At 39.2% G+C, this 22,739-nt stretch overlaps 1 pseudogene; it reads right to left on the bottom strand.

The window, feature by feature from the left end:
* Nucleotides 1–1,680: 1,680 nt before the first annotated feature.
* Nucleotides 1,681–18,157, bottom strand: LOC127658788 (rac GTPase-activating protein 1-like; annotated as a pseudogene).
* Nucleotides 18,158–22,739: the final 4,582 nt, after the last annotated feature.

Raw genomic sequence — 22,739 nt, 5'->3', positions numbered from 1 at the left:
TGTTTGCATAATAACAGCAGTAACTATTGGTGCAGGAGTTTGTGTAAAAGAGTCCACCATCCTCCAGGGTGCTACTTTACAGGTGAGTTCATGCTCCTAAGCCAGTGAGATAAATCACTTTTTCTCCCTATGGCTTTATGTTTCATTTCAAATCACTAACCCTTAATACAGTGTCCATCTATCCAAAGCTTTGGTCTCCATTTATGTCTCCTGTAGGACCACAGCTGTGTTGAACAGTACTGTGGGCTGGGGCAGCACCACTGGCAAATGGGCCAGAGTGAAAGGGACCCCCCTAATGACCCAAATGCCAAAATCGACAGTGATACGCTCTTCAGAGATGGAAAATGAACACCCTCTATTACAATTCAAGGTAATTCTATAGTATATTATCATGAATATATATTTTTGGCAACTTTTTTTCATTGGTAATAAAAGAGACTCTTCTCAGGCTGTAATGTAAATATCCCATCTGAGGTAATCATACTCAACTCCATCGTCCTGCCACACAAGACATTCAACAGAAAAAAACAAATATATATATATATATATATATATATATATATATATATATATATATATATATATATATATATATATATATATATATATATATATTTATATTCATTTGTTCCTATTTTAATTTGAACATGTCCCCTGTATTTATGAGTAGCATTTACATACAAATAAAAAATAGACACAAAAGAAAAAGTAACAATTGGACAAATCATTTGAATCATCTTGTGGTTTAAAGTGAAAATGTCTGGTTCTGTATTTCCAGGTTGATTTACCATACTGTACATAAAGCTTAATAAAACAGAAATGCAAAATCATTCTATAGAAAAACAACACATCTTTTTTTTGTCACACTACTGTTGAAAAGTTTTGAAAGTTATTTACATTTTCTGGGTTTTTCAGCTTTTGGTGCAGCTTCTCATTTCTGTGAAATTAGATTTCTAAATATCTTGTGAAAGAAGTCAATTTAGAAAGGTGCAAGAAAGAATTATACTTTTTGCACTCTGTTCCCTTTTCCTTTCAACATTTAACATGTCTTTTAGAATGAAACTGGAGACAAATGGTAAAATCTTGTAATTGGATGCCAGCTGTGTTGGTAAATGTTTTGAATAATTAATATTTTTTTGACTGCGTGCTGTATGAAAGCGGAGCACAGTGCAACAGTCAGACATCTGCAATAAATTATATTTTGGTTAAGTCATTTTGAGACCAAAATAAATTAATGTTGGTCAGCTGGTGCAGATGTCGCCCATCCATGTCAAACTTATTATACAAAACGCACAAGAAAACATTAATTAATCGAGTCTTCAAATTATTTATTTAAAATTAATAAGCCATTTCACCAATGTTTAGCCACGCCACCTTGAAATATTTCCTTAATTCAGACTTATAATATGTTTAAGAGATTAATTGTTATTCAGAAAATATAAAGAATGTTGTCACATGTCTTCTAGGTTCTTTTTGGACAAATTGCAAGTATGTATTTGTATTTACATAATTTTTGTGTTGTTATTTTTTAAAAGATAGAATATCAAGTGGTGCAGTGCTTTAACACCTGTGGAAGGAAAGGCTATTTCAAGCAACCAAAGCGATAAGACACTGTGCAACTTATCAGATACATAAAAATATTCTGTGTACATTCAAAACACTTATATACAGACACACAAATCATTTCGGGGATGTGTAGAATTTATTTTTTCCTGGTTCATTTCTTGGTTTGCTCCTATAAAGGAAATACATTCATGAATTTCAAAAGAATAACAAAATGAGCAGTTCTATTAGAATATGTACTCAAGACCACTATAGTTATTACATAAGAAAAATAGCTTACTGGTTATTGAAAGCACCACCAAATTTCTTGATTTGACCCTTGATTGAGCCACTAGATACAGTTTAATGCTTTTTCTCAATTCTGGAGAGGTCAGGGGTTTGATAATCTTATCTGAAGGACATAGTGTGCAATGTGTTGAAAAAATCTTTAAGGCAAAGCAGTCTACATTTTTAAAAACAATAAGATTTGTTTATAAATAAGACCAATTATAAATAAGACTGAATAATCAAATATGTGTAAATTATTGCATTAAAATATGCAATGAGAGAGCCCTATAATCTAATTTGGATATTATGTTTTAATGTTAATAAAACCTGGATATACAACATGGACACTAATGTGTGTGCCTCTGCTTGTGCAGGCACTTTTGATGTTGGACTCCACCATAAGAAAGTTGACAGGATCTGGCTCCTCAGCTAAGAGGCCTTCCCAGAAACCTGAGGGGTAAGACAGGAACTGAGCGACTATATGTTTCGAGGAAGTTGGAAGAAGTAAAAACTGCTTAGATGAAACAAAATATATTTATATCCCTTTTCTCTTCTGTTTAGAGATATTTTGATCATGTAGAAAACCTGGAATACAGCTCAAAATCAACTCAAGTTCAATTGGAATTCTTTCCAATTAGTATTATATCATGCAATTGTTATTACTTGAAGTGGTTTAACTAATTTTATAGTTATGCAAATGAAAGACACTCCAATATGACAATTATGTTTGAACTGCTACAAAATAAATAAATAAAGAGATAAAGTATATTTTATTGAAAGAGGCAAGACAAATAAACTCACTTTGGGTTGGGTTTTTGTGTCTCTCATAATGGTCATGGGAGAAGGTTCTAGCATCGCATGCCCGATGATAGTGGGCCCAAACACTCTGGCAAAGTTATTCTGATCCATCTGACACAACTCTAAGAAACAGATTAATATTGTTTTAAAACCAGGAAAAGTCTGCAAATGCAGGATTAGGAAGGCAAGGGTATCCTTATTGGGCATCGGCAGATCTTTGATGATCTGTAATAACATTTCTGTGATTTTGTCTTCATCTGCCATCACTGTAAGTAATAAAATAGAATATTTAACATAATACATTATAGGCAAATAACTTCCTCAGCTTTGTCCTGCATTTAAGGACATAGTGCATGGAACAGGTACACCTGTAGAAGCATTGAATTATGAAGGATTGCATTTGCATGCAACATTCATAGCCAAGAAAATTAGACAGTATGGATGCATGACATCCAATCCAATTTATAATTTAAAAGGAAGCTGCTTTACCCTGGAGTCATATATGGTAATTTATGAGGGATTGTGTGAACAAAAAAAAATACTATTTCTCCAGGAATAATACCAGGAAGACCCTGACTGCTCTTAAATCTACCACTTAGACTCTTTTGAGCAGCAATGCGGCTGAAATTAAAATGCTGAAGACGACAACTGCTGGTTTGGGAGATAACATTCGGCATTGATTGTTTCCGAGTCATCAGGGACTTGTCAACTATATCTCAAGTAATGGGAAAGAACCATCCGCCCTAAATGAAAGAAAGTAGTAAATCTGTCCTTATGCCTTTGGCATAGACAAGCGTTCAATGCCTGTTAGAGTATCCACACTCTGCAAAATTGCAACCATTTTGTATAATCTCCCTATAAAAGACAACCCCTTTGCCAGATTCCTCAAAGCATACAAAAGTTTTAAAGTCAAGTTGGGATCATTAATGCACTTTCAAAAGACATCAGACTTTTCATCAGTGTTTCATTAACTCATTGACAGACCCATATACATCTTTTTTCCTGCATTGACGTCTTGTAAAGCCAGTCTGATAACCGAACCCGATGCGCATTTCAGAGCTACTGTGGAGAGAAATGTTTTCAGAGAATTAAAATTTAAAAGGTGCACTAAGTAACTTTTTCCTCATTAAAAAGTTTTACTCATAAAGAAAGTGTAATTTTAAAATAGATGTGTAAAATCATGACCAGTAAAACCCATAAAAGTCCACAGAAGGACTGGAGGACTGTAAGAACATTGTCAGTCAACAGTTAATTGTTGCCTTAAAATTATATTAAAGTTAGTTTATTTGATGCAAACTCCTGAGAGGTGAAAAAGGTGAGAGTCGTAGCAGGTGTTACAGGTGTGTATTTTCAGTAATATTTTTCTTGTATTTAAAGTATCTTTTGTTGTATTAAAAACTTTTTTTATGCATCTAAGCTTAGTCAACCTTTAAGTGATTTTAATCAAACAATTTGGGCAAGTTAGCTTAAGAAAAGAGGACTTCAGCTGAAAGGTGAGTAGGTTGCATAAAATTAACATTTCAAATCCATCAGCAAACCAACCAGAAGCTTCCATAAATGCTTTGTGGAGTTTAAATGTTATGAGAGGCTCCTTTAGTTTCCTCAGGAAGTCTTTGAGGAGTCCACAGACAGCTTGAATCTCTTCTAATTTGTGGAGCATCAATGGGCCTTTCCCACACACATATTTCTCCCTCAGTTCCTTCACTAGTCGCTCTCCTCCTGCCCGTACTCTGTAAATACCCCTCTACATACCCCAGTCAGACACAAAACGTTTGTGAGGTAGAAAATTCAATTTCATTCATCAACTGCACATTATACCGCAATGTGAAGAAAGGATTCATTTCTTAAATATAAAATAATCCTAATCCTTTGCCTATAATGGAGGCATTAGATAAAAGTGTCCCTTGAAATTCTAAGACTAGATTTACATTTCTTGAAGAAAATACCCATGCTTGCAAGACAGCAATAGTTTCCAGTTTCAGGTAAGCTTAGGCTTTTTTCTCCTTTTGTGTTATGCATGAGAAAAAAAGTGAAAGGTTTAAATTGACATGAGGGTGAATACATTCTGAACATTTTCATTTTTAGGTGATGTATTCCTTTACAAATTCTTGAAAATGTAACATTTACAAAATTATTTGAGCTGAGCTAATGCCAAAATTATCATGATAAAATGGTTCAGGTTGAATTAATTACATTATTAATTTAAATAATGCTTAAGATGTTCAGGAATATCAATAGTAGTGGTCGACCAATACATCAGACGATATTCAGACTTCTTTAATTATCGGCATTGGCCGATACATTTTCCTGTTTGTGTCTTGAGTGCACTGAGAATCACCTGCTTGCATGTGAATGGACTGAGACATGTAAACGACCAGTAATGGTTTGTTTTCTTGTTATGTGTCATCGTGTTACTACAATAATAGACCGGTGTGCAACACAGTCTCATTTAACTGGTCCGCATATCAGAGCCACGTGTTTGAGCTCATAATGTTAAAGTGCTTGTCTGTTTCAATCTCTCTCTCTCTCTCTCTCTCTCTCTCTCTCTCCTCAACAGGAGTAACTTTTAACTGTGTTGTCCAATTATAAAAAGGCAAATATCAATTAAACTAATATCATATATACCATCAGAAATAAACCTCACACAAATTGAGCAGATCCAGCATCCTATGGAGCACTCATTTATTTTCCTCTAAAGCATGTATTCTATCAGCCTCTCCTCAGCAGTTCCCTGTCACCTTTAACTTAAATATACATATATCTCATTAAACAGATGTAATTCACAAACATCAAGAAAATCCAGTGTTTTCTTCCTATCGAGTGCTCATCTAATATCTTCCTCTGAAGCTAGAATCTAAACTTCAGGATGAGGATCAAAAGTTCCTCTGATTCACAAATCATGATGGTTAGTCTGTGACAATCCAACCAGGTGATCCAGGTTGTTTAAACTGTCAAGTGATTGCTGCTCCCACACGCGCTTGAGTGCAACCAAAGTCTTTCTAGCAAGTCAGTCCACTGTCGGCCATGTTTGGAACGCTCTCAGGAGGCTATTTCCAGTCATGACAGCGCAGCTCCTATCTGCTTGATTAGGGAAAGACCGAAATCTCCAAAACGGTTGGTCAGGATTACGATCAAAGAACATATTTCAAATCAGCAATAAAATCTGACAAGACTGGTATCATAAATGGCACTACTTTACATCAGATTATGCAAAATAAAACACACATTTTCCCATCTTTTATAGCTAATGTGCATGCGTGTTCTTGAGTTGATTGACCAGCCGATGTCTGTATCTAACAGGTGATTGGCTCTTTTACCTGTAATGCGGGACATCCCATCAACATCCGTTGACCGTTGGGTGTTCTAATTTCTCCCATTAATTTGAATAGAAGTGGCCCCATCTCTGCTAAATAGTCTCTGGTCAACTTCAAGGTAAAAGCACTTCACATGTGCTATTAGCAAACGTCTTATTCACTATGCACTGCATGTACAATTTGATTCTGTATTTTTTGAGAAAATGCGATTGTTAGCATGGACATGCCATCTAAGGTTGCTGGACTACTGTGTGTACTGTTATTTCCTTATTCCTAATATATTAACAAATTCTTCATGTGCAAATAAATTACTAAAATTTGATGACTAAACAGAAATCATCAGAAACTGCTATCGACCATCTAAAATACAATATTTTTGTTTTGTTTATTTTGTACAAAGTTGCAATCTTTTTCAAAGTGAAATTGAGTAAATGTAGTGCTAAATAAGAGTTTATTATGGCAGCCTACTGTTTTTTGCTGGAATACATACTGCAAAGTTTTATCCATGGTGGGTGTGAAGTCCTGAGGGAGTCTAGGCTCTGGGGTGTTCAACTCCAGCTCAACAATCATCTCAGCCTCTACGGCTTCACTAGGTGCCCACACAGATGTTTGTTCTGAATGAAGGACACTGGGTTAGTCTGTGAGGGTTAGAACGTGTCATTTGAAATCATAGCCTCTGAGGTTTATTTACCACCAACAGATGGAAAATGTTCATTTCTAAGAGCCCTGGATGGATGTTCTGGTGTCTCTTGGGGGATGTCTATTACCATGTGAATCTGACCTCCACTCTCTGGGGTAGAGACGGATGCTTTCACAACCATCGTCTTGATTTCCTAGGAAAATACACTGACCATTTGAAAACAATCATTCTTTTTCTAAAGGAATCAAAGACCCTAAAAATCATATAAATTGGTTATTTAGCTCTTGTCCACGTTCCTGGTAATGAGCAAAAATGTTGTTTCTCAAAGTGCCAAATTGCTTAGTGATGTGTGCCAGATGAGTGGGAGTGGACATGGTCCACTACTGTTCCATTTAAGCTGTGTGCTGGGCAATATGACAGCAAGCAACTCGCTGAGAGACCAATGAACAAATAAGTCTATTAGAAATTACACCAGATTAAAAAATGTATGGAATATGACTCTCTCCTACTAATAGAAAGACAAAAAATTGTTTTACATTTCAAAACACCTCAAGGTTTGCTAATTGTGTGCTAGTGTGCTACCCCCTGCTGCTAAAATTCTGAGTGCTACTTCAGCATTACAATATCTGCTATATTGAGGATTACCAAATTACAATCACTTAACCGATTTTTATCTCATATGTATATCATTTTAAATATATTTCATTATTTATCTCTCATATTTCAAGTATTAAAACAATCAAACTAATCAAAGAATATGTAGCACTTCCCTTTCAACAATTTATCATCAGTGTATGTAACTTTATACATGAGGTCCTTAAGTACAAGTGGATGGAGATTTCTCTTTTGAAGCTCCAAAAATCACAGAGTCAGCATAAATGTCATCCATACGACACCAGCTGTTAAATTAAATGTCTACTAAAGCAACACACACACTGTGATATATGCACTTAATATGCCTGCACACTAGAGGGCGCTCTAGTTCATCCCCTGCATTGGTTGTGTTGAACATGAAGAAGATTGAGTTCCCAAGTAAACAGAAAATGAATCAACACGGCAATCGTCTCCGCTTCTCATTGTGTTATTAAAGACAAGGATATAACAATTTTGGCGACGAGGAAAATCCTTATTGAACCCATACTGCAGATCTGATGCATGTAGTGAACTTGTAGAACGACACCCGACGAAATGGCTGTGTTTATCGGTCATATGGATGCCTTTGATGAGTCAGCCGAACAATGGGCTACCTACATAGTAAGGTTTGAACAATTTGTTGCTGCTAATGACATTGCAGATGAGAAACAAGTTGCTGTGTTACTAAGTGTAATGGGTGCATCTACATACGGACTGCTGCGTACTTTAATCGCTCCGGATAAACCGGGTGGGAAGTCATTTGTTGACATTGTGCGTGTTTTGAAAGAACATTTCTCGCCGAAAATGATCCTGATTGCAGAAAGATTTAGGTTTCATAACCGCAATCAACAAGAAACAGAAACAGTAGCACAGTATGTTGCAGTTTTGAAAAAGATGAGTGAACACTGCGAATTTGGGACACATTTGCAAGATGCATTAAGAGATCGCTTTGTGTGCAGGCTGAAAACGGAGTCTACACAGAAACGGCTACTGACGGAAGCAGTTCTCACGTTTCAAAAGGCGGTGGAGATTGCAGTGTCTATGGAAACAGCCACGAGGGAATCTGAACAGTTAAGTGGCTCTTTGAAAGTGAATGCAATGTCCTTGCAAGAGCAAGGGGGCAGCAAATGCTACCGTTGTGGAAGAACAAACCACAGTGAAAAAGATTGTTATTTTAAAGAGCAGCAGTGCCACAACTGTGGTAAAAAAGGCCACATTTCCAAAGTTTGTAGAATTAAAGCAAAACACACAACTGAATATAAAAAGTTTAAATCAGTGAGGATGAAAAATGCCCAGCAGAAAAAGAGAGTGCATCACATGAATGTGAAAGATTCGTCAAGTGATGATACTACTGATACGGAACTGGCACTGCATGTGATGTCTAGAAAGGAGGAATTATCACACATCTGTCTAAAGCCAAATGTAGAGGGTGAAATCTTGGAAATGGAATTAGACACTGGAGCTGCAGTTTCTTTGATTTCAAGAGAACTTTACAATGAACGACTAGCCCATAAACCATTGGGAACGACAGATGTGATTCTGAAAACCTATACTGGTGAGGCGGTGTCTCCAGTAGGGGTCATCATAGTCAAAGTGACAATGAATAAACAGAAAGCAAAATTACCACTCTATGTCGTGGAAGGAGATGCCCCACCACTTTTCGGGGGAGAGTGGCTCAGGAACATTAGGCCGAATTGGCGTGAAATTAAAAGTGTGGGTAAAGGGTCAATGGAAACATTGCTAACAAAGTACAAAAATGTCTTCAGAGAAGGACTGGGCTTGCTAAAAGGTATTGAGGCTACAGTGTCACTCAAACCACAGTTCCAGCCACGATTTTGTCACGCACGCAATGTACCCTACGCACTGAAACCGAAAGTGGAGGCAGAATTAAATCGTCTATTGGAGCTGGGGGTCATCTCCCCTGTAACATGCAGCGAATGGGCTACCCCTATCGTACCAGTGGTAAAAAGGAATGGGGATGTGAGGATTTGTGGAGACTTCAAAGTAACAGTGAATCCAGCCCTTTGTGTTGATCGTTACCCGATTCCACGAATAGAGGACTTATTCTCATCATTGGCAGGGGGTCAACGTTTCACTAAACTGGATCTCTCAAATGCTTACTTACAAGTGCCTTTAGCAGAAAGCTCACGCAAATGTCTCACTATCACCACGTCGAAAGGGCTGTTCTGTTACAATCGTTTACCATTCGGCATCGCTTCGGCTCCTGCAATTTTTCAAAGGGCAATGGATCAGATCTTACAAGGTCTTTCCAATGTTCATTGCTGTCTAGATGATATATTAGTGACGGGGTCAAATGATGAGCAGCATCTAAAAAATGTAGAGGCAGTCCTCAGCCGTCTGGATGAGTTTGGGCTATGTGTCCAACGTGAGAAGTGTGAATTCTTTAAAGATTCGCTGGAGTATTTGGGGCACATCATAGATGCTCAGGGTCTTCATAAGTCACCAGAAAAGGTCAGGGCAATCAGGGATGCGCCTGCACCGAAGGACGTCAGTCAACTTCGTTCATTTCTAGGACTTATAAACTATTACAGTCGATTTATCCCTAATCTTGCATCAGTACTAGTACCCCTCAATGCCCTTCTGTGTAAAGGAAAGCAGTGGCTGTGGTCTCTTGAGTGTGAGGATGCGTTCGACAAGGTAAAAAAATTGTTGCTGTCACAGAGCGTACTAACCCATTATGATCCACAGTTACCAATCAGACTGGCCTGTGATGCATCACCATACGGCGTGGGTGCCGTCATCTCACACATCCTACCAGACGGGCTGGAAAAGCCAATAGCCTTTGCCTCGAGAACATTGAGCAAAGCAGAGCAAAACTATGCTCAAATTGAAAGGGAGGCACTTGGAATTGTCTTTGGAGTACGAAAATTCTACCAATATCTGTACGGGCGGAAGTTTACGCTGCTCACGGACCACCGTCCGCTGACAACAATTTTCAGTCCAACGAAAGCTATTCCATCTATGGCTGTGGCCCGTATGCAGCGCTGGGCTTTGTTGTTGGCAGCATATGACTACGATATCCAGTACAGAGTTGGTGCACACCACGGTAATGCAGACGGTCTATCACGTCTACCTCTGCAAAATGCATCTCAGGTTAAGCTGGACACAGTGGAGTTGCTTCAAGTCAAGCATCTGGATTCTTTGCCAGTGCTGTGTTCAGATGTTTGTAAAGAAACAAGGTCTGACGCCACTATGTCACAAGTAATGGAGATGGTGGCAACGGGACGGTTTTCACAAGTCACAGATGCAAATAATGTGCTTGTCCCCGTATGTGAACAGGAAAGATGAGTTGACTACACAACAGGGTTGCCTCATGTGGGGTTGGAGAGTTGTTATTCCTCCTAAACTGAGATCCAGGGTACTGGCAGAGCTGCACACTGGGCATCCGGGTATCGTAAGGATGAAGGCAGTTGCTCGGAGCTATGTCTGGTGGCCTGGCATTGATGCCCAAATTGAACAATTGTCAAAAACCTGTCACTCATGCCAAACGACGCAAAAAGCTCCTGGTCCCTCACCATTACACCCTTGGAAGTGGCCGGAATCACCTTGGCAGCGAATACATGTGGACTTTGCAGGTCCATTTGAAGGACACATGTACTTGGTAGTCGTGGATGCTTACTCCAAGTGGCCAGAGGTGTGTGTGATGGAGTCAACTACATCTACCAAGACCATTCAGGTGCTGAGAGGATTATTTAGTCGTTATGGACTCCCAGAAGTGCTGGTTAGCGATAACGGACCTCAGTTCACCTCGGAGGAGTTCCAGACATTTCTCAAGTCTAATGGAGTGACACACACACGTTCTGCACCTTTTCACCCAGCTACGAACGGCTTGGCTGAACGCTTGGTCCAGACATTTAAGCGGGCACTACGTTGTTCTAAGGGGTCAACTTTGATTCAACAAAGGCTGGACACCTTTCTACTGGCGTATCGAAACACTCCACACGCCACCACAAAGGAATCGCCTGCCATGTTGTTTCTGCACCGCAGGTTGCGTTCTCGCTTGGATTTGTTAAAGCCTAATGTTGCCTCTGTGGTGGAAAAAGCACAAATCAAACTGTGCCAGCAGCGTCAAGTGCATGCTAAAGACAGAGCATTTTCTGTGGGTGACAAAGTATTGGTGCGTGATTATAGGAGGGGAAAGAAGTGGACACCTGGTGTTGTTTCAGCAAAGACAGGCCCTGTATCATACACTGTCGATGTGGGATTTTCAGTTCACTGGAGACGTCATGTTGATCAGATGTTGGCACGTCTAACTGACTGTAACAACGGAAATGAGACGGGACCGGAGGTCATGGAGGTTCCTGAGGGGAATCTGACAGATCCTTGTGAATATCCCAGGTCAGAAGGAACTTCACCACCTAGTCTCGATCCAATCCAGACTGGGTCAGCACAACCTGTTGATTCATTCTCAAGTGAAACAGGTGAAGTGTTACGCACTCCACACAAAGAGTCGAGGAGATACCCGGAACGTGCCATTAAGCCCCCGATACGGTTTAGCCCTTAAGGTTTACCTTGGTGGTATAAGTTGATTCTTTTGTATTCATTTTGACAGTCATGGCACTGGGGTTAGGTAAAAGAATAAGTACAACACAGTTCACTGAATGATTATAGTGTTCAATCACAGATGTTCTATATTTTTGGCATCACTTTAAGTACTGTATTAGACAGGACTATAATTGTGTCAAGCTTGTTATAGATTAACATATATATATAGAGAGAGAGATGTAAAAAAAAAAGGTTACACTGTTCATGTTCTATTTAAGTGTATATGTAACAATGTTACTATGTGAGGAGGAATATGTGATATATGCACTTAATATGCCTGCACACTAGAGGGCGCACTAGTTCATTCCCTGCATTGGTTGTGTTGAACATGAAGAAGATTGAGTTCCCAAGTAAATAGTAGTGGGAAGTTCGGATCATTTTACTGACTCGGATCTTTGAGTCTCGTTCAGCAAAATGAACGAATCTTTTTCGAAGTCATTTCGTTCATTTCAGCAGAATATAATTAAATGTCATGTTAAATAGCCCAAAACATCAAGTAGTCTACTTACGAAAATGTTGATTCAATTTGAAATAAATAAATAAAAATAAACTATAGGGTAATGCAGCCAAAGCCAATTTATAAGAAACCGAAATGTTAATTTATTAATTGGGTCTTAAGTTTAAGCTATTGCAGTTAGTTCACCTCACCTCCTTTTTCTCCGCCTCTTGTGTCATCGGGTTCGAACTTCAAAACGTTAAAAATACTTAGTTGTCGATGTCGACTCGTCAGTGTCTGTGTGTGGGCCGTGTGGTGTGACACAGCAGCCAATGCACTCACTGACTGCATGCACATGCAGCATACCGGTCCGGATCCGGAAAGATAAATGATTAGTTCAAGTCTCGACTCTCGAGTCTTCGGGTTTGGGTTCGGCCGGGTCCGAGTCTTTCGTTCTTCCTGTCAGTCCCATAGAGACTATGCTGTCAGTACCGGAAAGAGAAATGATTAGTTCGTCTCTTCGGTTCGAGTCGTTCGTTCTTCAAGTCAGACTCACAAACCCATAGCACAGCACTATGCAGAGACAGAAATGATTAGTTCATCTTTCGAGTCTGAGTCCTTCGTTCTTTTGTCACGTGACAGCCCTATTAAATACTTAACCTAGTTCATAATTCACATCATTCTTACAAACATGTTGTAGTTAGTTTTTTTATTTGATTTTTACTTTTACAGTTACATGTTACGTTTCTGGTCTCAAATTGTATCTTTTTTCATATGTATTTGTGAATTTCTGTCATGAAGATTCTTTTCTATAACATTGAATGTAGTAATGTAGAATGTAGTATTCATGCATTTTTCCATTCACTATGTTTTTTAGTCCATAAAAATCACCTAAAAAGTCTACGAGTTGTTTTGTGAAAAGTCACAGTATATAACTTAAATATGCAGTTATTTAATAAACCTATGAAACCTACACCTTTGTAACATAGCTTATTACAACACTGTACACACTATATTGACTGGATGTTTATTGTTTGTTTATTTTTTGCCAACAATGCTTTAAAAAAAATTGGATAACTATCCAAAAGGAATTAAATAAAAATAAATAAAAAATAAATAAGAATGAAAAGGACACTATAAAGCCACAGAGCATAACCATATAACTTAAATCACAATATAAAGCCTAACACAATATTGCACAACAAGCCAGGCTTTTCAAATAAATAAAAAAGAAATAATTTTAAAACACACTGTGGCTATATATTTAGGGCCTGCTTTAAGGCATGTTTGCATTCAAAAAACAAGCTCCCGGACCTTGGCTGGGCTGAGCCTGTTTCTTCTGTCTGAGATAATCTGCCCAGTCTTAGAAAATACTCTTTCAGATGGTACAGATGTGGCCACAATGCAAAGTCTAGCCTTCATGACCTCAGAAAGGCTTTTATAAACAGGTGAACATCTCCTCCACCATGCCAGAGGGTCTGATGTACGGGGTAAGAGTGGTTCCACAAGGTAGGCCCGCATCTCAACCATAGCATCTGATGTAGTTGAAGAGGTAGCAGAAGGCCTCAAGCTTGCTACCCTCTCATCAAAGTCTTCCCAAAACATGGCCCCTGCACTGGAAGTCACACCAGAATCTGGAGGATTCTCCTCTTCACTCTGAGTTGGGTTAATAGCTGCTGCAGCTGTTGTAACCCTCTTCACAGTCTCTTCTGCTGCCTGGTGGTTGACAAAGGCTTGCTTTTTGAACCTTGGATCCAAGCAAGTTGCATCAGCAAGCTTCTCAATGAGCTCCACTCTGCCAAACCTTTTAGTCATTTCTGACATTAGGGTGTCCACTAGTTTTTTAACAGCTTCAAATCTGGATGGATTCCTTTGATTCCGGGCAACAATCCTCCGAAGACCTCTGGTCATCAAAATTATTTTGGAGGCAGTCACAAACCTACAAAAAAATTTACAATTGTTTACATACTGTACATATAACAAAGCCAAAATCAATATTACACATAGAAATACATGCATGATTAAGAAATATAGAGTTTAAAATGTGTTTTTTTATATGAATGATAATCAAAAAATTTAAATTTAAAAAATACTTACTTTTCTGCACTCACTTCTGTAGTGACCTCCTCAAATGGATGAATAATATCCACGATTTCTCTGCAGATTTCCCATTCATCAGGCTGACAAGGTTGGCAGAGATGCATTAGTGAGAGCCAGGGTGGAGATGATTGGCTCTTTGATTTCAATAAATCTTTTTAACATATAAAATGTTGAATTCCACCTTGTGGCCACATCCTGTTTTAAGCGCAGCTGCTCTTGACCCATCTGTTTTTGCGTGGCCTTCAGCTTATCTGAAGCAACTGTGCTTCTATGGAAGAACTCAACAGTTGTCTTGACCTTTTGCAATATTGCTTGGACCTCTTTCAGTGCAGCTCTCACAATGAGGTTCAATAAATGTGCAAAACAAGGTACGTGATCCCAGTGGAGGTGGTCTTTCAGGGCTGAAACAATGTTGCTGGCATTGTCTGTGACACAGGCTACAATTTTGTCAACCACACCCCATTCATTTGTAACCCTGGTCAACTCACTTGCCAGGTGAGCAGCAGTGTGTCTGTCTGTCAAGACAAAGCAGTCCAGGAGAAAAGAGGTCATCTGAAAGTCCTCTATGAAATGGCAAGTCACAGCCATGTAACTTGTGGTGGTCACAGAGGTCCAGTAGTCTGTTGTAAGACATACAGCAGATGCTCTCTTGATTGTGTCCATGATGTCAGCTCTTAACTTCTCAAACAGCCTAGGCATTACAGTTTTTGTTAGAGTTTTTCTGCTAGGTAAGCTGTATGATGGGTCCAGAAGATGTGAGCTTTTCAAGTGTCTTCTCAAATTTGAAGTGCTTCCTCCTTTAGTAGAAAAATTTTTCTTGCAGATGTTGCATTTTGCCTCAGTGGCCGAAGTTGCAACAAAATGAGTCCAAACGTCACTCCTTTTTCTAGAGCTCAACATTGTCCTGATCTGTCTCTTCTCTGCTCCTCACCTTGCGCAAAACAATGGGGGATGGGTGTGAAAGGGTCACTATCCCCTTGGTGACAGCCTTGAGTGACAGTTGCAATTCATCTCAACCATTGGCTAAACTCTTGTTTGAACCAAACACACATTGTGTATGTGTGTGTGTGTGTGTGTGTGTGTGTGTGTGTATATACACACACACGTTTTATATATATATATATCCTAATAACAATAATAATAATAAAAACTAAAAACATATTAACAATAAAAAAAGAGATGGACAGGGACAATAATAAGATGGACCTTTTTTATTTTTCAGATGATGTTTATTGTACATATATTTTGATAATTGTATGTTAATTCCCAACATATAAAACAATGTACATTCAGACGCAGTCAATAATACGAATCTAATGTTTTATTTGATGCGAGATACCAGCTGTCACGTGACAAAAGAACGAAGGACTCAGACTCGAAAGATGAACTAATCATTTCTGTCTCTGCATAGTGCTATGGGTTTGTGAGTCTGACTTGAAGAACGAACGACTCGAAACCGAGACGAACTAATCATTTCTCTTTCCGGTACTGACAGCAGCATAGTCTCTATGGGACTGACAGGAAGAACGAAAGACTCGGACCCGGCCAAACCCGAAGACTCGCGAAAGATGAACTAATCATTTATGACTTCATGTACCTTATGCGATGTTGCGCGCATGCGCGGTCAACACAAAATGAACGAATCACTCTCTGAGACAACTCGGTAGTCCCGAGTCATATTAAAGATTCGTTCAAAATTAACGAATCGTTCATGAACGACACATCACTACAAGTAAACAGAAAATGAATCAACACGGCAATCGTCTCCGCTTCTCGTTGTGTTATTGAAGACAAGGATATAACACACACAAAAAAAGATAAATATTCAAGAACTTTTTTTTTAACTCTAAATCATGCTTCCGTTCTGCAGCAGCATGCGCGTGTCAATCACATTGGCATTTGAAACACACAAGAACTGAAGCATGTGCATTACAGCCAGAAGGGCAGCACTGTTTACAGTGAGGAGAAATGCTGTAGTTTGGTTGGTTTTGATTTATATCTGTATTTATCTATTTATTTAATCATATTGGTGCATTTGTATGCTTTTCCTGGATGTCTCAACCGAGAGGAGAACATGAGATTACGTCTGTAACATGGCAACGCGAATACGTCACATGAGAGACCGCTTGGACACCACCCTCTCATGAAGCATACACACAAGCGATGGTTTATAGCTAAAAGTACTTAAATATGGATCTTTTTCACACCAAAAGAAATTTTATGAACGTATTTCAATTTTTATTTCATTTTATGACTTTCATGACAATCATATATCATTAATAAAAATACTAATATGATACATTACAAAATCATAATCAGTTCTGTCATAACTTATGTTAGAGTGAGACAGGAAGGAGGACTCATCAATCACTGATAATCTGATAAAAGACACATGATGGAAAAAAACAGAATAAGCCATTATATGCTAAATGTGAGCACACAGCCTGTTCATGTACCATTTTGCTCTGTGCTGTGGCACATTAGCTCCTCTGTGACTGAAACTGCTCATCATTCAGACAGGCACTTGACTTGCTGTCATGCAAAAGAACTTCACATATCATCTGTTCCTGTAAAATACATTAATGATAGAAAAAACATGGCAAGTACCCTTAACTCAGCTGCCATATGGATGATCATTCAATATCAACCACAGAACAATTCTGTTTTAAGACCACATTAACAAATGAATGCCCAGAATTGCAAACATGATAGTGGCCTTGTCCCCAATGCCCCCTTTAGCCCTTGTGGTCTATCTCAGAGTCCCCACTTAGGTGTAGAATATGAAGCCTAAATGTATAATTTCTGCAACAATAGTACCACTGAAAAGAATTGCAATCTTTTGGTCAGACAAATAGATAGTTCCATCCCAAATTCATCAGTTCGGTTGAGCCAATGTAGCTACTGTATGTCAGGCTGATCGGGTTTTGAAAGGACCACAGAGCCACAAAGTTTACACTTTTCAGAGAAATCAACCTACAAATGACTCTCTTATAGTTCCTGCTACATATTAAGTTGGGATAGGCGAAATTATATATACACACACACACACACAGTACACTACCGTTCAACAGTTTGGGGTCACATGCCTGAAGTTTCTCATGATCTTAAAAACCTTTTGATCGGAAGACATATGCTTACATGTGTTAAATTAATTTTGTAGACAAAAATATAATTGTGCCAAAATATTAATTTATTTAATTACAAAACTAACATTTTATTTAAAAAAAGGTTTTTGAAATGGACCGAATAATTAAGAAAAGCAGCCACTAAGTGCCCAGCATATAGATGGGAATTCAATACTGTTTAAAAAGCATCCCAGAGTGATACCTCAAGAAGATGGTTGAGAAAATGTCAAGAGTACATGTCTGCAAATTCTAGGCAAAGTGTGGCCACTTTGAAGATGCTAAAATATAACACAGTTTATTTTTTTTAAATTTTTTTTTGTCTCAACATAATTCCCATATTTCCATTTCTATTATTCCATAGTTGTGATGTCTTTACTATTATTCTAAAATGTGATTTTTTGCAATATATATATACATACACACATACATACAAACTATATAAAAATCTTTAAATCATGAGGAAGTTTGTTAATTGTGAACATAAGGTAATACTATTCATGTAAAAAGAATTTCTTGGAGTCTGAATGATTTCACCTAACTATTGTTTGTTGCTCGTCGTGATGAAATTAATGGTAATTTCATTACTAACCAGGCACTGGTAGTCCGCCTCAGCTTTATAGCGTTTTTTGATCTCTACATCCAGCTGGTTTCGAGTATGTTTGAGTTTGACGTCCAGAGCAGCTCGAGCCACATCTGACTTCACCAAGCGCTCCATGTGTTCCCTATCAAAAAGCTACACTTTGATGCTGCGCTGATTTAGCGCTTTGGAAACATCTTTAGGAGTGACCAGCTGTGAATACGTGTGCAACACGTCAATGAAACTGACTAGAATTTATAGCCTCAACTGGTGACATCATTGGATGCACCTGTAGAAGGGCTATAAATAGATGCGCCACAGGTGCATCATCAGATCTTTTGTCTTCAGATCATTCTGTGATCATTCTGTCTACTTTCCTCTGTTAGGAGTTAGAATGTTTAGGCAGTGCGCAGAAACCTTTCTCTTTTCTTTAAAAAAAAAAAAGAAGATAAAGAATGACTGATAAACAAAGCAATCAGTGTGTGTTCCCATGTTTACGCTCTATGGCTGAAACTGATACACACTAGTTTTGTTTTGTGGATTGGGGGAAGAGCACGCTGCTCTTGCGTTGGGGCGGGGTGGGTGCAGGCATTGCGATCTGTTTAGAGTCAAAATGCTTTGCACTCATCTTGCTTACTTCTGAGAGCCAGTGCCCACACTTTCATCATGGGGATCTTGCATAGATCTGGCTGAGGATCGAGAGACGGGTCCGTCCCTATCGCTCGCTCTCGCCCCAGATCCAGCTGATCCTTCTCGTAAGCCTGAAGCATGCTTCGGCGCCTCTTCGGTTCATGAAGGGGATGCTGAACCTCTGAACATTCCACGCACAATAATAAAGTGGCTGAGGAATTACTCGAAGTGGTTACTTGGGCTGTGGTCAGACTACATTTAGACTGGCCATGCGAACAAGAGACCCCCTAATGCTCCAAATTAGAAGACAGATTTCTGTCTCGAGGCAAAAAATAAAAAAAGGAAGGGAACGCTACATCAGTCCCTTCCTTTTTTTGATGACCTCCATGACGAGCTCTCTCATTCATGGAGGAAGCCTTATACTTCCCGTGTGTTTGTGCCCTCGATATATTCAACTATCATGGGTGCCGAGGCACAGGGGTATTCAGTGATGCATCTGGTAGAAGAGACACTTGCTGGGTTATCTCTCGCCTGGCTCGGCATCATCACTAAAGAGACCCACTCTGCCCAAAAAGCCGTGCAGGACCACCTCCACGCATGTGGGGAAGGCTTATCAGGCAGCAGGTCAGGCTGGTGCTGCACTACACACTATGGCAGTGTTACAGGCACACCAGGCTGATCTGTTGAAGGACCTGAGTGCGGGCACCACGGTCGAAGAAGAGGCTTTCTCTGAGCTTCGTCGAGCCACGGATCTGTCAGCACGGAGAGACACTTATGGCTCAACTTGTCGGGCATCAGGGACAAGGACAAAGTTTTCCTTCTCGATGCCCCGGCTTTGCCTTCAGGCTTATTTGGTTCTGCCACAACACAGGAAGTTCCTGAGGTTCGCTTTCGGAGGAGAAGCTTTCCAATATCAGGTTCTTCCATTCGGCCTAGCCCTATCACCCTGCACATTCACAAAGTGGAAAATTCAATGTGATTAATGAGGTTTTTTTTACAAGACGACCAATTGAAGAGACTGTAAATCTATTCCTCACAGTCTTATTTTCACTCCTGTCAAAAATCAAATATGGCGCTGCTGTGAATAAGGCTATTGTGACATGAGACAGCTAGTCGTGGTCTCCCCTACAGTTTTTGTCTGTGCAATATGAACCTTAAATCGTCAGCGAATCAACACTTGACATAAGGGGCACTAATTCATCCTTTAAAACAAAAAACAACAACAGATATTTTTTTTGCACTCATCCAAGGGCAGAGCTGGGTAAATGTCACACTATCAGCTAAAGTAGAAATACACAACTCTAATGTCAATCCTGACTTTTATCTGCCCTAACACAAACCCATCTTCAGTGCTCATTCAAGAGTATTTCTCACAGCTCTGATCCACTCTTTCCAGTAGAGGGCAGTCAAGGCATTTTGTGGTGAGTCTTCAGCATGTTGTACCTTCCATAGGGGGATGTGTGAGTTTGCCAGTGATTTGTGATGTTTGAGCAAAGCTCTGTTGTGTTTGCTTGACTCAACTCTGTTCACAAGAATATAAGCTTTTCTGTGTGTCATGGTCTGAGTCTCCACTGCAAGTGCTCCACTACACAAATAATGGGTTCTGCTGCTACTACAGTCACTTTAATTTAGCGCCCAAAAATCTTATTACAGTCATTTTTAACATAATTACTTTGAGCATATGAGATCAAGACCAGTGGTGTTTGGTTAGAGCGAATTCAATTTTGTAGGAAATAAAAGACTTGCAACACCAGGTCTTTCTCATTGTTGAAAGTTTAAATGGCTTGTGGGGCCATGGCCACTGTTAATACTGTGCAATATTCCATTTAAATTTGATCTAATCTGAAAATTCCAGTGGTATCAGGCATTGTCCTTTGCATAGCGATAGATTTAGTGGTTGTTTTTTATTGGTAATTGTTCTTAAGGCAATTTAAAGGGATAGTTCACCCCAAAAAATCCTTATGTTTAAACTCCCAGTGACTTTCTTCTGCGGAACTCAAAAAGAAATGTAATGCAGGATGTTAGCCTCAATTACATTGACTTTCCATGCATCTTTGCTCTATGTAATGGAAATGAATGGTGACTCAATTCCCAATCATCTCCTTTTGTATTTCAGTTTTTTTTTGCACAAGTCCTTTGTCTTTCTATCTTTCTAAATCAGTGGTTCTCAAACTGTGGAACGTGTACCACAAGCACCCCCTGGTGGTATATGAAACGACTGTGAAAATTTAAAACACTAAAAATCTTAAATATTTTAAATAATTATTTTCATTTTATTTTTATTTTTTTTCATGATTTATGCTTCCATGTTTTAGACTTATATCATACAAATAAAACTTATGATATATTTATATGGAATTGACATCATATATTTACAACTTTAAAATTATTTGTGCATAACCCACATTGCATCAACATGAAGAGCAGGGATAGGCCATGCACTTACTACCACTTCATCCTCTCAAAGTTTCACAATACTCATCTAAAATGAAAAAGTGTAAATCAGACATTTTGCCATGGTTAAAGGCACCAGAACTCAAGAGGAAACTCAGTTTAGGGGTTACTGTCACCAGCATGGAGGAGGACCCGAGTCCACAGTACATTGTGTGCTGTGAGATTCTTGGCACATCTGTGATGACATTTGACAACAATACATGCAACCTTAATGGATGTTGGATGTTGTACCCCTTTCCAATGACACAGTCACTCGCAAAATCACTGATATGGCAGACTGTGGAGCGGGACATGGTCATGTGTCTGTCTTTGGGGAGAGAGGAAGCAGTATGGGCCATCACCTGGTGATTAGTGCCACATGGCAGGTGCCATGTGCGTGTTTATGTTTGTGTCTTTTTTTTTTATAAATAAAATATTATTTTGACGTGTTAAAATAAAAACTAAATATTATTATTTCATATGACGTTGTCATGTGCCTGTCATTGGGGAGAGATCAAGTGGTAAGGGCCATCACCTGGTGATTAGTGATATTAAACAACTGTCTCTCATTTCAGTGACGATGGAGAAGGGCTTTAAAAGTCTGCCTGAACGAGGAACAGAGAGAGAGAGACACACACACATGCAGCTGCCGTATGTGTATTTGTGTTTTTTTGTTCCCGCCGCCTACTTTTCCAACCTTAACTGTGTTACATTCCTCCTTCCCGGGCTTCAGCACCAATGTTTAAAATGGGAAAGGAGGAGGCGGGAACCGGCTGAACAATCAAAGTAATATTTTTATAGGAACTTAAACAAAAAGACACAAAAACATAAACGCACACATGGCAGCTGCCATGTGCCTCTCTCTGTCTGTTCCTTGCTCAGGTGGCCTTTTAAAACCCATCTCCATCATCACTGAAATGACAGACAGGTGTTTAATATCAATAATCACCAGGTGATGGCCCTTACCGCTTCCTCTCTCCCCAATGACAGACACAAGACCACGTCCCACTCCACACAGACGATGTCAGGAGGACACTAATTGAGCGCATCAAAATTAGCAGGTGCAGTTAGACGAAACTACCGATTTAGCAGATTTGACCAATTTGTTTGTTTACATTTGATTCGAGTTTGAGGGCGAATCACGAGGACTTTTTGTTTTGTAAGTCCCTATCAACAAGAACAAAAGGGAGCGCATATTTGAGCTTCTGAATGGCTTTATTAAAGAGAATGGAATTGACTGGAAGAAATGCTGCGGGGTTTGTACTGACGGCACCAGAGCAATGACAGGTCGACACAGTGGTGTTATTGCACATATTAAAGAGTTACCCTAGATGTTATGTGAACCCACTGCAGCATCCACCGCAGAGACTTGGCTGTAAAGAGAATGCCTATGGATTTAAAATGTGTACTAGATTCTGCTGTCAAAGTTGTGAATTTGATCAAAGCTCGACCCATGAATTCACGTCTGTTTAGCGTGCTCGTTAATGAAATGGGCAGTGAACATGATCAGATTTTGCTACATGAAGTGAGATGGTTATCGAGAGGCAAAGTGCACATTTGACTCTATGAACTTCACTCCGAGGTGCAGATATTTTTGTATCAGCTGAAGTCTCCCCTTGCAACTCTGTTTGATGATTGAGTGTGGCTGGCAAAATTA

This window comes from Xyrauchen texanus, chromosome 18 (assembly GCF_025860055.1).
Source record: "Xyrauchen texanus isolate HMW12.3.18 chromosome 18, RBS_HiC_50CHRs, whole genome shotgun sequence".
In the NCBI taxonomy this organism is placed as follows: Eukaryota; Metazoa; Chordata; class Actinopteri; order Cypriniformes; family Catostomidae; genus Xyrauchen; species Xyrauchen texanus.
This window is presented reverse-complemented; position numbering and strand designations above follow the sequence as displayed.